Genomic DNA, 14,273 nt, shown 5'->3' on the forward strand with positions numbered 1-14,273 from the left:
AGAGACAGACAAACACACACACACACACACACACAGACAGAGACAAAGAACTGGGGATGGGTTAGGTACGATACTTGGTGTCTTGACAACTGTGTAATACAGTTCTCAAATCAGTTTTCTGTTGATCCTCCATACCAGTGTTTCTCAGCCTTCCTAATGCTGTGACCCTTTAATACAGATCCTCATGCCGTGCTGACCCCCAGCCACGAGATTATTTTTATTGCTACTTTGTTAACTGTAATTTTTGCTACTGTCATAAATCATAGTGTAAATAACTGATATGCAGGATATCTGATATGCAACCCTGTGTGAAGAGATCATTCAACCCCCAGAGGGGCCGCAACCCACAGGTCAAGAACAGCTGCTCCACACGGTGCTCGGTTACCAGTCTGTGTCAGTTCGGGAGGACTGGCTCCTTTACTGGGTGTGCCTTCAAACCCGGCCATTCAAATTGAGAGTTGCTTAATGAAGCTGAGAGGGCTGGAGGCTGTGAAATATGGATTCCAAGAAAGCCTGAGAGAAGACCAACCTGGGAATAGCTGAGAATGTGGTATGCCGGAGAAGCCCTGCTGTGTCCTATGAGTTTTGGGGGAGGGAAGTAGGCTGAAGTCAGGGGATATGGTAAAAGGAACTGTGGAAATGAGCGAGCACTTCTGTTTCCCGGGAAGAAAGCCAAGTTGGAGGTGAGCCTAGATATGAAGAAGCCGGCAAGTGAATATTGTATGGACCAAGCTATATAGCATCCCCCACCCTAACATGTATTGTGTGCAAGCCAGGGTTTACATTATATGTGTGCGTGTGTGTGTATGTATGTATGTATGTATATATGTATGTATGTATGTATATATATATATATATATATATATATATATATATATATAAAAGTACATATTTGATGCCTCCTTGTTTGGATGTGAAAACCAAATTGTGGGTGTACAAAGGGGAGAAAAACTTGAGACAAAACTGAATAAATCACATTTTCAGAATGTCTTTTATTGGTTCTCTAACAATTTCATACATATATAGAGTATATATTGATCTTATTTGCCCCTGAGTCCCCCTCCCACTCCCCCTGAATCTTCCTCAGAATGCCCCCTTCTGCTTCCTATCATCTTCTTTTTATCTTTCATAACCCTCTGGGCCCACTTAGTGTTGCCCGATAGAATGCTCGACTGGTCCTGCTGGCTTGATCTTGTGTGCGTAGCCACCGCAGCAGCGGTGAGTTCATGAACGAGATGGCCATGTAGTGTCCAGAAGACAGCGTCTTGGAGCCCTCTCCCCTCCTCCACCTCCTCATCTACCGTGCTCCCTGGGCCCTGAGTTGGAGGGTTGATTGAGATCTCCTGTTCGAGGATGAGACAGTCACTTACCTTCAGCACTTTTTGATCAGTTATGGGTCCCTGCGTTAGCTGCCACCCACTGCAGAGAGAAAATTTTCTGGCCAAGGTGAGACCAGCACTCGCCTCTGGCATAAGCATACATATTTAGAGGGCAGTTAAACAGCACATCCATGAAGTGAAACAACAGTAGGTTCCCCACTGGGTCCCTTGGACTCCCAAGCTATAGGTTTTTGATCAGGTCGATAGCATCAGTATGACTTTCCTCATGAGGAACAGGCCTCAAATCCAATAAAAAAAAAAAAGTGCTTGATAATCCGCATCACCTCCATATCACCGATGTTAGTGGGCACAGCTTCCATGGCAGGTCAGTATTGCAGCATTCAGGGTCAGCCCTGGGTAATACCATTGATGACTCGCCCACCCCTGTGGCCTTCTTAGGGCACTCTCAAAGCTAGCCAAAATGGGGGACATTTTCTGGTCAGTTCCAGCTCGGTTTCTCTGTCCTGCAACCCAAGTGTGTTGCGTCTTCAGCGAAAGGGTCTTAGCATCAGTTATGGTAAGAGTAATAGCAATGACCTTTGTTGTTTGGGGGAACCTTAGAGTCTCTACGACTGAAAACTTGCAGGGAGATATCCCACTCTGGGTACTGGGTATTTTCGTTTGATAGCTATGTCTTCTGGGGGGGGGGAAGCATTGTCAACCCATGCAGGGTACCCGGGTTCAAACTCTTTCTATTTATTTACTTATTTTTTGTTTTTTGAAGACAGGGTCTCACAACGTAGCTTTGGCTATCTTGGTACTCATTATGTAGACCAGGCTGGCCTTGGACTCAAAGAGATCCGCCTGCCTCTGCCTCCCAGGTGCTGGGATTAAAGGCGTGAGCACTATACCTGGCTTTAGTTAATTTTTAAAGATTCATTTTCTCTTTAAATCATGTGTATGTGGCGGGGGGGGGGGGTGTCGTATGCAGGTACCTGAGACCAGAGGCATTGGATCCTCCTGCAGCTAGATGGTGATGATTCAGCTGGCATGAATGCTTGGCTCCTCTGCAAGAACAATACATGTTCTTAACTATAGACCCAGCCTTCCTGCAACCCCCCCTCCCCCATTACATTTTTTATAATTAGCTTAATAAATTAGTGGGTTTCCATAATGTTTTCCCTACATCCTTAGATCAGGTCGATGCCCTCTCTACCGTCTCCTCTCCCCATCCCACTGCCCCGATTCCTTCTTAAACATCGACTCCCTAGTAGCCCTTCTCTAACTTCATATCACATTTGTGCTGTTAGCCTCCTATCCCTCAGAGAATCTTCCCTTCCCCATCACAAGCCCTTTCTAGCTTCCTGACCTCTATCGACTCCAAAGTAAACACGTACAGCTAAACTTTCAAAGCTAGCATCTACATAGGAGAGAACATGTGCCGTTTGTCTTGCTGGGCCTAGGTATAAATTATATGCTGAGTACCAGTTAGATGTCATCCAAAAAAAAAAAAAAAGGTGAGGAATCTGAACATACAGGTTCTGCCTAGCGTCAGGACCCAAGGAGTTACTTACATCTTGCTCACTCAGCTAATTGTTGTCCTGAGGATTTCTTTTCTTTCTTTTTTTTCTCCTAATTTTGTTTTGTCTTTCTTAGGTGTATGTGTGTGTGTGTGTGTGTGTGTGTGTGTGTGTGTGTGTGTGTGTGTTTAGGGTCTCTCTGCATAATTCTAGCTGTTCTGGAACTTACCACATAGACCAGGCTGGCCTTGAACTCACACTGGTCCACCCCTGCCTCCCGAGTGCTGGGATTAAAGGTGTGTGTCACCACACCTGGCCTCCTAAAGGTTTCTGACTCAAGGCTGTGTGAAGTTGGCAGCTAAAGATAAGTAGCAGATACTAAACTCCTTACTTGGTGTACAGGATGAAGAGAAATAGTGAAAACAGCAGTACCGAGTTATACAATGGGCCAAAAACTCAATACTAGTCGATGAAATTTCGAGTTGTTTACAGAATTACTAAGGAAGACAGATCAAATTACTTTCCTCCTTTATAGAAAGGTTAACTTGATTGTGATAAAAGAGAATCAGTACCACAGAGCTCTCTTGAAGCTACCGTCATGGCTAAGGCATGATTCTGCACATAGGAGAAGCTTAGTAGTTGTTGGATCTATCTCTTCCTTCCCGGGACATGCTCGTTCTGTGTTAATAATGCCATCTGTGGTCCCTTGTTTATGCATGGTAAAAAGTACATTTGTGAGTGTGTAAGTATCTGTGCTCTCTTGTGTGTGCAAATTAAAATCTCAAGTATGGGGCTTATAGATAATCTCCTCAGAGTTCGGCCAGTTTAATTTTCTGATACTGTGAAGACAAATACTGATGATTATTGTCCTAGCCATCATAGTCATCATTATCCTGGCTTGAGACCTCATGGCCAGAAATACACTTTTCCTCATTCCATTGAAGAATGATAGGAAGCACAGACTTTATTTTTTTAATCCCCACTCCCCCAGCAGAATAGATATCTTATATCAACCACTACCCACGTCTCAGGGAACATTGTGACTCAGGCTATGGCTTCAGAAGGCTGCCATTTCACTCCCATTCCGGGCCCTCCCCAAGTTGGTTATCTTGGGCTACTTATTGCACTCCCCTGGATTTGGATTTTGTTGTTTGTAAGACGAGGATACGGTACCGGATTTGAACACCTGTAAGGAGTTGATCCGACATGGTAAAGATCTAAGATCATGGCATCATCTCATGAATTAGGGTATAGTTCCCCTTCCATCAGCGTGTCTCAGAGACCTATACAGTTCCCTCTCCAGAACCCTTAGAAGATCAGACATTAAGGCCACATTTGGACCTCAGTGAGACCCCAGCATTGAATATTGTTGTGTGTGTTTCGATCTGGAACGCCTGCTCAGCAGCTCCCATTACTGTGTTGCCTGACTCAGATGAGTCTGGTTCCTCCTCTGGGTCAGAAACAAACATGGTCGTCCATATCCATTTCCACCATCATCAAGTCCTTGACCTTTATCAAGCAGTGTTTTATGCTTGGCAGCAATTGTTTTTAAAAAGAAAGAAGAGATGCTTTACCTGGACTCTGAGTCCCAGAAGCTGGGAGCAGACTACATATGCAGAGGAATAGGAAGAAAAGGACAGAGGAAGTCCTTACTCTGTGCACATCCTCAATGCACTTGCGTTCCAGCCACCCCTGGACTAGCGTTTGGGAGTATCTGGGATAGGACGGATATGCCTCTAAATAACATTGACCCACATATGAGGCTACTGTTCCCATCCAGCTTGTGTAAGTGTACATGTGTGTTAGGGGGTATGTGTGTATGTGTTGTGTGAATGTTAGGGGTGTGTGTATGTGTATGAACAGCATTTTTTAGTGCTAGGTAATATTTTGTTGAATTGAAGTACTATAGTTTGGCTACATTTGTGTGTGTGTGTGTGTGTGTGTGTGTGTGTGTGTCAAATGACACTAGTTTTCACTTATGATAGCAGCAGAAAGCCCCCTTTAGAGTAAATGTACTGAAATAAAGATGTGGGATTATTAAAATAAATGATAAATTTGAAGAAATAAATATAGGTGGAATACATATAAAAGATCCATGACAGAAGTCTGAATAATGCTCATGTGGGCTTCACACCTTGTCATGGTGATGTTTATCATTTCTGTGACTAATCATCTGACAAGAAGCTACTTAAGAAAGAAGGATTTGCTTAGTTTCTTTAGGTGTACAGATTTTAGTGGGTTTATCCTATCTTATAGGTCTAGTATCCACTTATAAGCGAGTACATACCATGTGTGTCTTTCTGCTTCTGGGATACCGCACTCAGGATGATCTTTTCCAGTTTCTACCATTTGCCTGCAAATTTCATGATTTCCTTTTTTTAATTGCTGAGTAGTATTCCATTGTGAAAATGTACCACGATTTCTCTATCCATTACTCAATTGAGGGACACCTGGGTTGTTTCCAGATTCTGGCTATTATGAATAAAGCTGCTACAAACATGGTTGAAAAAATGTCCTTGAGAAGGAGGTCCCAGGGTAAGATGATCAATCCTCACTTAGAAAGACAAATAGGATGGACATTGGAAGTAGGAGAAAACAAGTAACAGGACAGGAGCTTACCACAGAGGGCCTCTGAAAGGCTCTACCTAGCAGTGTATCAAAGCAAATGGCGAGACTCATAACCAAACCTTTGGCAGAGTGCAGGGAATCATATGAAAGAAGGGGGAGTTAGTAAGACCTGGAGAGGACAGGAGCGCCACAAGGACCAAATATATCTAGGCACAGGGGTCTTTTCTGAGACTGATACTCCAACCAAGGACCATGCATGGATATAACCTGAAACCCCTGCTCAGATGTAGCCCACAGCAGCTCAGTATTCAAGTGAGGTCCCTAGTAAGGGGAACAGGGATTTTCTCTGACAAAAACTCAGTGGCAGGCTCTTTGACCTCTCCCCCAACCCCTCGAGAGAAGAGCAGCCTTGCCAGGCCACAGAGGAGAACACTGCAGCCAGTCTTGATGAGACCTGATAAACTAGGGTCAGATGGAAGGGGAGGAGGACCTCCCATATCAGTGGACTTAGAGAGGGGCAGGGAGAAAATGAGGAAGGGAGGGTGGGATTGTGAGAGAATGAGGGAGGGAGCTACAGCTGGGATACAAAGTAAATAAACTGTAATTAATATAAAAAATAAAAATTATTTTAAAAAAAGGAAAGAAAGAAAGATTTGGCTGAAGAAGTGGCCTAGTGGTTGAGAGTACCTGTTGCTCTTTCAGAGGACCCAGGTTCAATTCCCAGCACCCACATGTTGGCTCACAACTGCCGGTAACCCCAGTCTGATGCTCTCTTCTGGCCTCCATGCACACTGCATGCATGTACTGAACAGACACACATGCAGGTGAAACATCAATGCACATTAAAAATGCAAATAAATAAATATTTTAAAAAAATATTTAAAAAAGGATTTATTTTGGCTCACAATTTGAGGCTGCAACCAGTACGAAGGGGAAGGCATAGTGGTTGAACTTGCTTATCTCTGCATGAACCAGGAAGCAGGGGGAGGGGAATTCCTGTGCGCTCCTGCCTTTCTCATTTCCCCCTTTTTGTTCACTGTTTGTGAGAGGGTCCACAGTTAGAGTGGCTCTTTCCTGAGCTAAACCCTCTCTAGACTCAGCTTCATAGGTACACCCAGAGGTGTGTCTCCCAGGAGACTAAATTTAGACATGTTGACCATGATGATTAACTGCCATATACTTAGAACCAAAACCATTCTGGCACATTCATGGACTCTGAAAGGGCCTCGGGAGGGGATGAAATGTAGTTTGAGGCCATGATCTACTTATGGTAACATACCACAAGTACCTATGCATTTTAAACCATTGGGGCGTTTGTTTTTGATGCCTTTTTTTCCTTCTTTTATTTCAAACCCAAGGGTGGCTGGTGGTTCTAAGAATACTGTGTATTAGGAGGCAGCTCTGTGGGAAGAAGAAACATAGCTACAGACCTGAAGTTCTAGGACAGGGGAGGAATAGAGCTTCAGGCATGATATCAGGAGGCTGGGACTATTTGGGAAGACACAGGACCATGTGCCCAGGAAGGAAGTGACATGACACCCAGGACAGAGGCAGAAAGAAATGCTTCACACTTTCCTCTCTTTCTCTGCTTCAAGGATCTGAAAGCTGCCTATTCCAGACAGGGCAGCTGCTGTACGGAAAGATTCATCCATGTCGGACTCTGGCAAGGGGGAGGGCGCTACCTTTTGTTATGTTGCATTAAGGTTTGTGGGGGTTTCTTTTTCCTGTTACTCAGTTAATGTAAGTTTTATGAATGCAATCATTGATTCCCACTCCTGGGTTGTGCTGTGTAGTTTTATGTCAGCTGGACATGGGCTAGAATCATCTGAGAGGAGGGAGTCTCCATTTAGAAAAGGCCTCCATAAGACAGGCTGTAGGCAAGCCTGTAGGGCATTTTCTTAACTAGCAATTGACGGGGGAAGGCTCAGCACATTGTGGGTGGGATCATCCTTGGGTTAGTGGTCCTGGGTTCTATGAGAAAGCAAGCTGAGCAAGCCATGAGGAGTAGACCAGTAAGAGGCACCCTTCAGGACCTCTGCGTCAGCTCCTGCCACCAGTTTCCAGTCCTGTATGAGCTCCTGTCCTGAGTCCCTTTGATGATGAACAGTTCTGTGGAAGTGTAAGCCAAATAAAACCTCCCCGCCCCCATGTTGCTTTGATCATAGCGTTTCATCATAGCACTGAAAACCCTAGCTCAGACAGCTGTGTTCAGAGAGTATTTGAATGCAGTCAAATCTCCCTGGGGAAAATCTAGGAATCCCTGAACCGATCAACAGACACTGAACAGACCCTAACCCCTCACAGCTCACTAAGTGCTTCAGCTCAGAGCAACGCATTGATTTCTCCTACAACTCTCCGGCTGCATCTTGAAACATGGTTCCATCTAACAGCAGTCCACCCCCTTCCTCCCCATGCCTAGAAAGAAAAGATGCCTGGAGATGAGCGAGTTCTAGAAGCCCGTTCTGTAATGGCGATTGTCTTGCTCTTTCAGCGTAGTTGTGAGTGTTGAATGGTACGTTCCGTGGCAAACACTGAGAACACAGCCTGCCCATCAGTTTACGCTCTGTAAATACAGGACTTAGTGGCAGCACTCCCTCCTTTATCAAAGTACAGTATAAAAACTCGAGAATACTCAGGCTGCTTCTAGCTCTGCTGCCTTTGTGACACATTAGAGCAGTGGTTCTCAACCTGTGTGGGTCATGACCGCTCTGGGGGTCAAACAATCCTTTCATAAGGGGTCGCCTAAGACCATCTGCACATCAGATATTTACATTACAATTCATAACAGTAGCAAAATGACAGTTATAAAGTAGCAGTGACAATAGTTTCTTCGTTAGGGGTCGCCATAACATGAGGAAGAGTATTAAAGGGTCGCAGCATGATGAAGGTTGAGAACCACAGTGTTGGAGGGAAGGGACAGTGGTACCTAGGACTGACAGAAATTCAGTTTCTCCTTCCACCAGAAGAAGCTTCTCAAGAAGAATGGCTTTATGAAAGGGGGATGGACAGAACTTGCCTAGCATGCTCTAGGCCCTGGGTTTGATTCCCAGCATGAGGAAGATAGGGAGGAGGAGAAGGAAGAAGGAGAAAGAAAACCCAGCTTTAGAATTGAACATTAAAGACCAAACCGGGGAGAGAATTTAGGACACAAGAAGTGAAAACTGTTCCACATATGAGTACAACAGGAACACAGAGTCAAATAGGGTTTTGTTAAAATTGGCATGGTGGTTAAGGCCATAGGGCATTGAACTTGACCTTAGGCAAAGGGCTAAAAAGCTAGACCACGAGGCTTGCAGAATCAGGATTACAAGTCCCAATGTTGCTGTGGAAACGCGTGGCATGGGTTGAGCCACAGACTCCGAACTTTAATTTCCTCCACTGTAGAATAAGAAGGATAGTAACAGGGCATCGTTGTGTGCAAAAAACAAAACAAAACAAAAAAAAAAAAACAGTGAGCAGAGTGCGTCATACCAGAATACAAGAAAGTTACAAGTGCTCAATAAACATTCTATGGATGTCCTTGTCTGACCCCGTCCGTCTCCATCGTTTCCTGCAAATTTTCCTGGACAATTTCTGCCTTGGACCTTGTGCGACTGTGTGGCCTAGTGACTTCAGGAGGAGGTGAATATGTCTGTAGGGGTGTGAGAAACCAAATTTACCTCAGCATCACCTGTCAATAAAATCAAATTACCTTAGACATGGGAAACATTTTTCATATGGGTAAAGAAGCCGTGGTGGTGAGCAAAATCAAAAGCACCCATCAACGTAGAACCGTCTTTGGTCAATAAATATGCTCAGTGAGTGTCCAAAGTATAGCTAGGATCATTTGAGGGAGCATGAAACTTTTTTTTTTTAGCATAACACCAGTCCATTACTTTTAAAAAGCTTGTCGCTGGAGGCTGGAGTGATGACTCAGTGGTTACAAGCTCCTCAGCTGCTCTTCCAGAGGACCCAGGTTCAATTCCCAGCACCTACATGGCAGCTCACAACTCTCTGTAACTCCAGTTCCAGGGGATCTTGTGCCTTCTTTCTCACTGCCTTAGAAACCAGGCAAGTGTGTGGTGCACAGACACGCAGGCAAAACAATCACACACATGAAGTGAAAAAATAAATTATTTTTATAAAAAGCTTTTCACTGCAATTATTATGAAGGATACAAAAGAGAAGGCAGGCCAAAGCACTCACAGGGTGCTTTGTGGAACCTTTTAAACATATTTTTATTTATTATTTAAATATTTCACATGTGTGCATGGGGTAATTTGTTCACATACACCCCATTCCAACTTCTCCAACACCCCGATGTTTGTCCATATCTCACTCCCAACTTCATGTTGTTTCCTTTGTTGTTTGTTTGTTATGTAATTATTTTGTTAATTACAGTTTATTCACTTTGTATCCCCCCTGTAGCTCCCTCCCACCTCCCCTTCCTAATCCCACCCTCCCTCCCTCTTCCCTTTGTGCCCCCCCAGCCCACTGATAAGGGAGGTCCTCCTTCCCTTCCTTCTGATCCTAGTCTATCATCAGGAGTGGCTGCATTGTCTTCCTCTGTGGCCTGGAAAGGCTGTTCCCCCTTCAGGGGATCAAAGAGCAGGCTAATCAGTTCATGTCAGCGGTAGTCCCTGTCCCCATTACTATGGAACCCACTTGGACACTGAACTGCCATGGGCTACCTCTGTGCAGGGGTTCTAGGTTATCTCCATGAGTGGCCCTTGGCTGGAGTATCAGTCTCAGAAAAGACCCCTGTGCCCAGACTTTTTGGATCTGTTGCTGTCCTTGTGGAACTCCTGTCCTCTCCAGGTCTTACTATCTCCTACTTCTTTCATAAGATTCCCTGCACTCTACCCAAAGTTTGGCTATGAGTCTCACCATCTGCCTCAATACCCTGAAGGGTAGAGCCTTTCAGAGGCCCTCTGTGGTAGGCTCCTGTCCTGTTCCCTGTTTTCTCCCTCCTCCGATGTCCATCCTCCTTGCCTTTCTGAATAGGGATTAAGCATCTTAGCCAGAGTCCTCCTTCTTGATTAGCTTCCTTAGGTGTACAGATTTTAGTATGTTTATCCTATATTATATGTCTAATATCCACTTATGAGTGAGTATATACCCTGTGTGTCTTTCTGCTTCTGGGATACATCACTCAGGATGATCTTTTCTAGTTCCCATCATTTACCTGCAAATTTCATGATTTTCTTGTTTTTTATTGCTGAGTAATATTCCATTGTGTAGATGTACCACAATTTCTGTATCCATTCCTCAACTGAGGGGCATCTGGGCTGTTTCCAGCTTCTGGCTATTACAAATAAAGCTGCTAGAAACATGGTTGAGCAAATGTCCTTGTTGTGTACTTGAGCCTCTTTTGGATATATGCCTAAGAGTGGTATAGCTGGATCTTGAGGAAGTGCTATCCCTAATTGTCTGAGAAAGAGCAAGATTGATTTCTAAAGTGGTTGTACAAGCTTACATTCCCACCAGCAGTGGAGGAGAGTTCCCCTTTCTCCACATCGTCTCCAGCATGTGTTGTCACTTGAGTTTTTCATCTTAGCCATTCTGATGGGTGTAAGGTGAAATCTCAGGGTCGTTTTGATTTGCATTTTGTTTGTTTTAAACAATTATCTAAGTCCAATTTGGTGTCTCCCATAGATGTGTGGTTATGAGGAACATGGGCAACCTGCCAGTGACGACGCCTCCAAAGAAAAATGACCTCCTTCTATGAGCAACCCGTAGTTCCTCAGCAAGGGGGTAACCTTTGTGATTGCCTCTCCCATCCATGCTAGAGTTTCTGCCGGCCTGATTTGTACACATCTTGTACAAGCAACCAGGTCACCGCCTCTGCTATGAGTTCATGAGTCTAATGGTCATGCCATGCCCAAAAGACAGCATTTCACAGTACTCCATTTCCGGCTCCTACATTCTTTCCGTCCTCGCTGTCACAGTGTTCCCTGCGATGTGGGTGGTGGTTGATACAGCTATACCTCATTTAGGGGGTTTGTAAAACTTTTTGAATATTTAAAGAGGTCTCAATTAAATAATACATTAAAAAAATAACAGGCTAGTACTTTCCTAAAGTGGCAAGGTCATTAAAAATGATGGACAGGAGAATTGCCCTAGAGGAGAAGACTCTACGCAGACTAGGTTGGCTTCGAACTCCCAGATATCCACCCTCCTCTGCCTCCCGAGTACCGACTGGCAGAATCTAAAGAAATATGAGAATTAATTATAATGTGCTATCCAGTTTGGATTCTGGACAGTAGGGGTAGCTAGTAAAATTAGGACGAAGCATCCAGGTTCTTGGTTTTGATTGTTGTATTATGTTCATAGGAGACATCAACATTTGGGGAAGTTGGGTGAGTGCTAATAGTGAACGGTGGTGGATACATGAGAATACTTCGCTCTACTTTGTGTTTTTTTTTTTTTAAGCTAAGATTGAGATTATTTAAAAGGTAAACGTTTAAAAATTGTTTAAATAAGGGAAGGTTATCAAACATGAAGATTATGGGAATTTCCAGTGCAGAGGGATGGATTGGGTGGCTGTGACATTTTACTAGCACTTTTGGGGGGAAAAAAATCAATCAATTTTTCTGGATCGCAGTGTCCTGTGTCTGCAACATAGAGCCAGTATAAATACATCATAGAACTGTTGTGTCAAGTTAAGGAAGGGGGCTGGAGAGATGGCTCAGCAGTGAGAAACCCTTCCTCCGGGCGGACCCAAGTTTGGCTCCCAGGCAGCGCCCATGTGTGGTGGCTCACAACTGCATGTAATTCCAGCTCCAGGAGGCAGCACACCTTCTGCTGCTCTTCACAGATGCAGGGACACTCACACAGACCCGTACACATCTGCATCCGTACATAAAAATAAATCACATGAAAGAGAGAAATGAAGCAGCCGACACCAGACAGCGGTGGGTGAAGAGAGCTCTAGAAGCTGCTAGGCTTCCTTCCCGTCTGTCCTTCCTCTGCAGTCCTCTGCCAGCGGATGATGATAGGCTCCACTCACTTCCTAGGTGCAAGTACCCTGTACCGAGATTGACAGGCACCAGAGAAAAGCAAAGCGTTGTGTGGGCAGGAGAGTTTCCCCACTGTGCGCGCTTAAGTACATAAACAGAGTTAATAGCTCCCCGTGTAAACAGCACTGGCTGTTATGTGGTGTTCTTCATCAGTTTTTAACCCGATACCCCAAAAGGAGCACTTTGGTACACGGAGTGAATGTGGGTTGTATGTTTTGATACATCCTGCGGTGATCCCTCCAGGAGCCACAGATTTGAGCCTCTGTGGAACAATGTTCTGCTTTCGAAAGGAAAGCTTTCCAGGCCTCAGGCTCTTAGCTTTCTGTAAAGTGTTTGGAAAACAACTAATGGCAGCAGAGTGAGTGGGTGAAGAGAGGCGTCACTCCCGTCATGTGCCTGCCTGTGGGTATGCATATGGATCTGGGTGTGGGACATAATATTTAATGCAGAAGAAAAAGGCCCTGGAGTGGGTTTGTCCATTTGGCGGCTCCTAACTCAGTGCGTCTTCGTTCCAAAGAGGGCCCAGAGGCTCTGGTCTTCGCAAGGTCAGTGCAAAATTGTACACAGTGCTCTGGCTCTTGTCTTGCAGGAATATATGGCTTGATTTCAAAGGATTTTCATCCTCCCTCGATTCTATTTATTAGGGAGTAGCCCTACAGAGGGCTTTCTTATTTTTTAAATTTATTTTTAGACTTTGTATGAATCAGAAAGCATTTGTTCAACATGAGACCTGGAATTTGTTTAGAAACAATCCAGCAAGTGCAGATGAAGCAAGAATTAGTATGTGCTGGAGGTGATGACGGCTACGTGGGATTTATTGCATTCTCCCTACTTTTGTGTGTGTTTAATTTTTCCTTAATAAAAACTATATATCCTCTTGTTTGGTTAATAAAGTATTATAAAAAGATAAGCATAAAAGATTCATGTGAAAATTCAGGTTGAGCTATCAGCTATGTAGGCTGGCTTTGGGCACGATGATCTTGAGGAATCTTGAGGACCAGGATCAAACACAGACACCAAGCAAGACCTACCAGTATTTCATCAGTTTTGTTCCATGAATGGACTAACGCTGGTGTTCTCTTAAAGGACATTTTACCCTTAGGGTCTTGATTAAATGTGAAAATATCCTGCTACTCATTTCCTTCATGCCCACTGGGTCTGGGAGTGGAAAGGAAACAGGTCAACCATCAACTTTGAAGACAGAGTAAGCATAACCGATGCCAGGCCCTAAGAATGCAGACGTGAGATGCAGGTTGAGAGTCTAGGACAAGAGGCTGGTATGCTCAGATGCAGTCCCAAGGCAATGCAGTGAGTACCTCAGTCAGGGTTTTGTGCATTATGATACTGCACTGATACTGCCTACAGAGCTGGAAGAATCCTAGAGACACTAACTGTTGCATAGCAGGGCAGGCTAGCAGGTAGAAAGGTTTCTAAGGCAGGCGAATGTGTGTTCCATGGTACAGACGTGAGAGACTCTCCTCACCGGAAACATCTTCTCTCCTGGTTGCTCCATCCTGTATGCTTCTCAGCGCTTCTCTGCCCCTCTGTTAGGGTTTAGAATGCAGTGTGATATTCTCCAGAGAGCTGGGTGATTGAATGGGCAGGGTGCAGATAAGAAAGAGTGCTAACTTCTTTTAGTACTAACTAGTTAATACTAAATAATCTTCCCAATCACTGTTTTTGTAAGTTTGGCCCTAATAGTCTTGTAATAGGAGCCACAAAACCATCCCCTAGTTCATTGAATGTGCTTTTAATCTAGACCTCTCCAAAGAGTCTGGAAGGACCCCCAGGAGCCTTATTCTCTGACACAGTGAGAACCACCAGTTAATATTTCTGTGAATGGGAAGGGAGCAGAAGTTATTTTTCTG

The 14,273-nt window shown here is 44.4% G+C and overlaps 1 protein-coding gene across 1 annotated transcript in view; it reads left to right on the forward strand.

The window, feature by feature from the left end:
* Marchf4 (membrane associated ring-CH-type finger 4) overlaps positions 1-14,273 on the forward strand; it is a 113,029-nt gene that overhangs the window by 10,450 nt on the left and 88,306 nt on the right. The gene's annotated exons all lie outside the window — the stretch shown is intronic.

Source organism: Psammomys obesus, unplaced genomic scaffold (assembly GCF_907164565.1).
Source record: "Psammomys obesus unplaced genomic scaffold, mPsaObe1.curated_primary_1811, whole genome shotgun sequence".
NCBI lineage: Eukaryota > Metazoa > Chordata > Mammalia > Rodentia > Muridae > Psammomys > Psammomys obesus.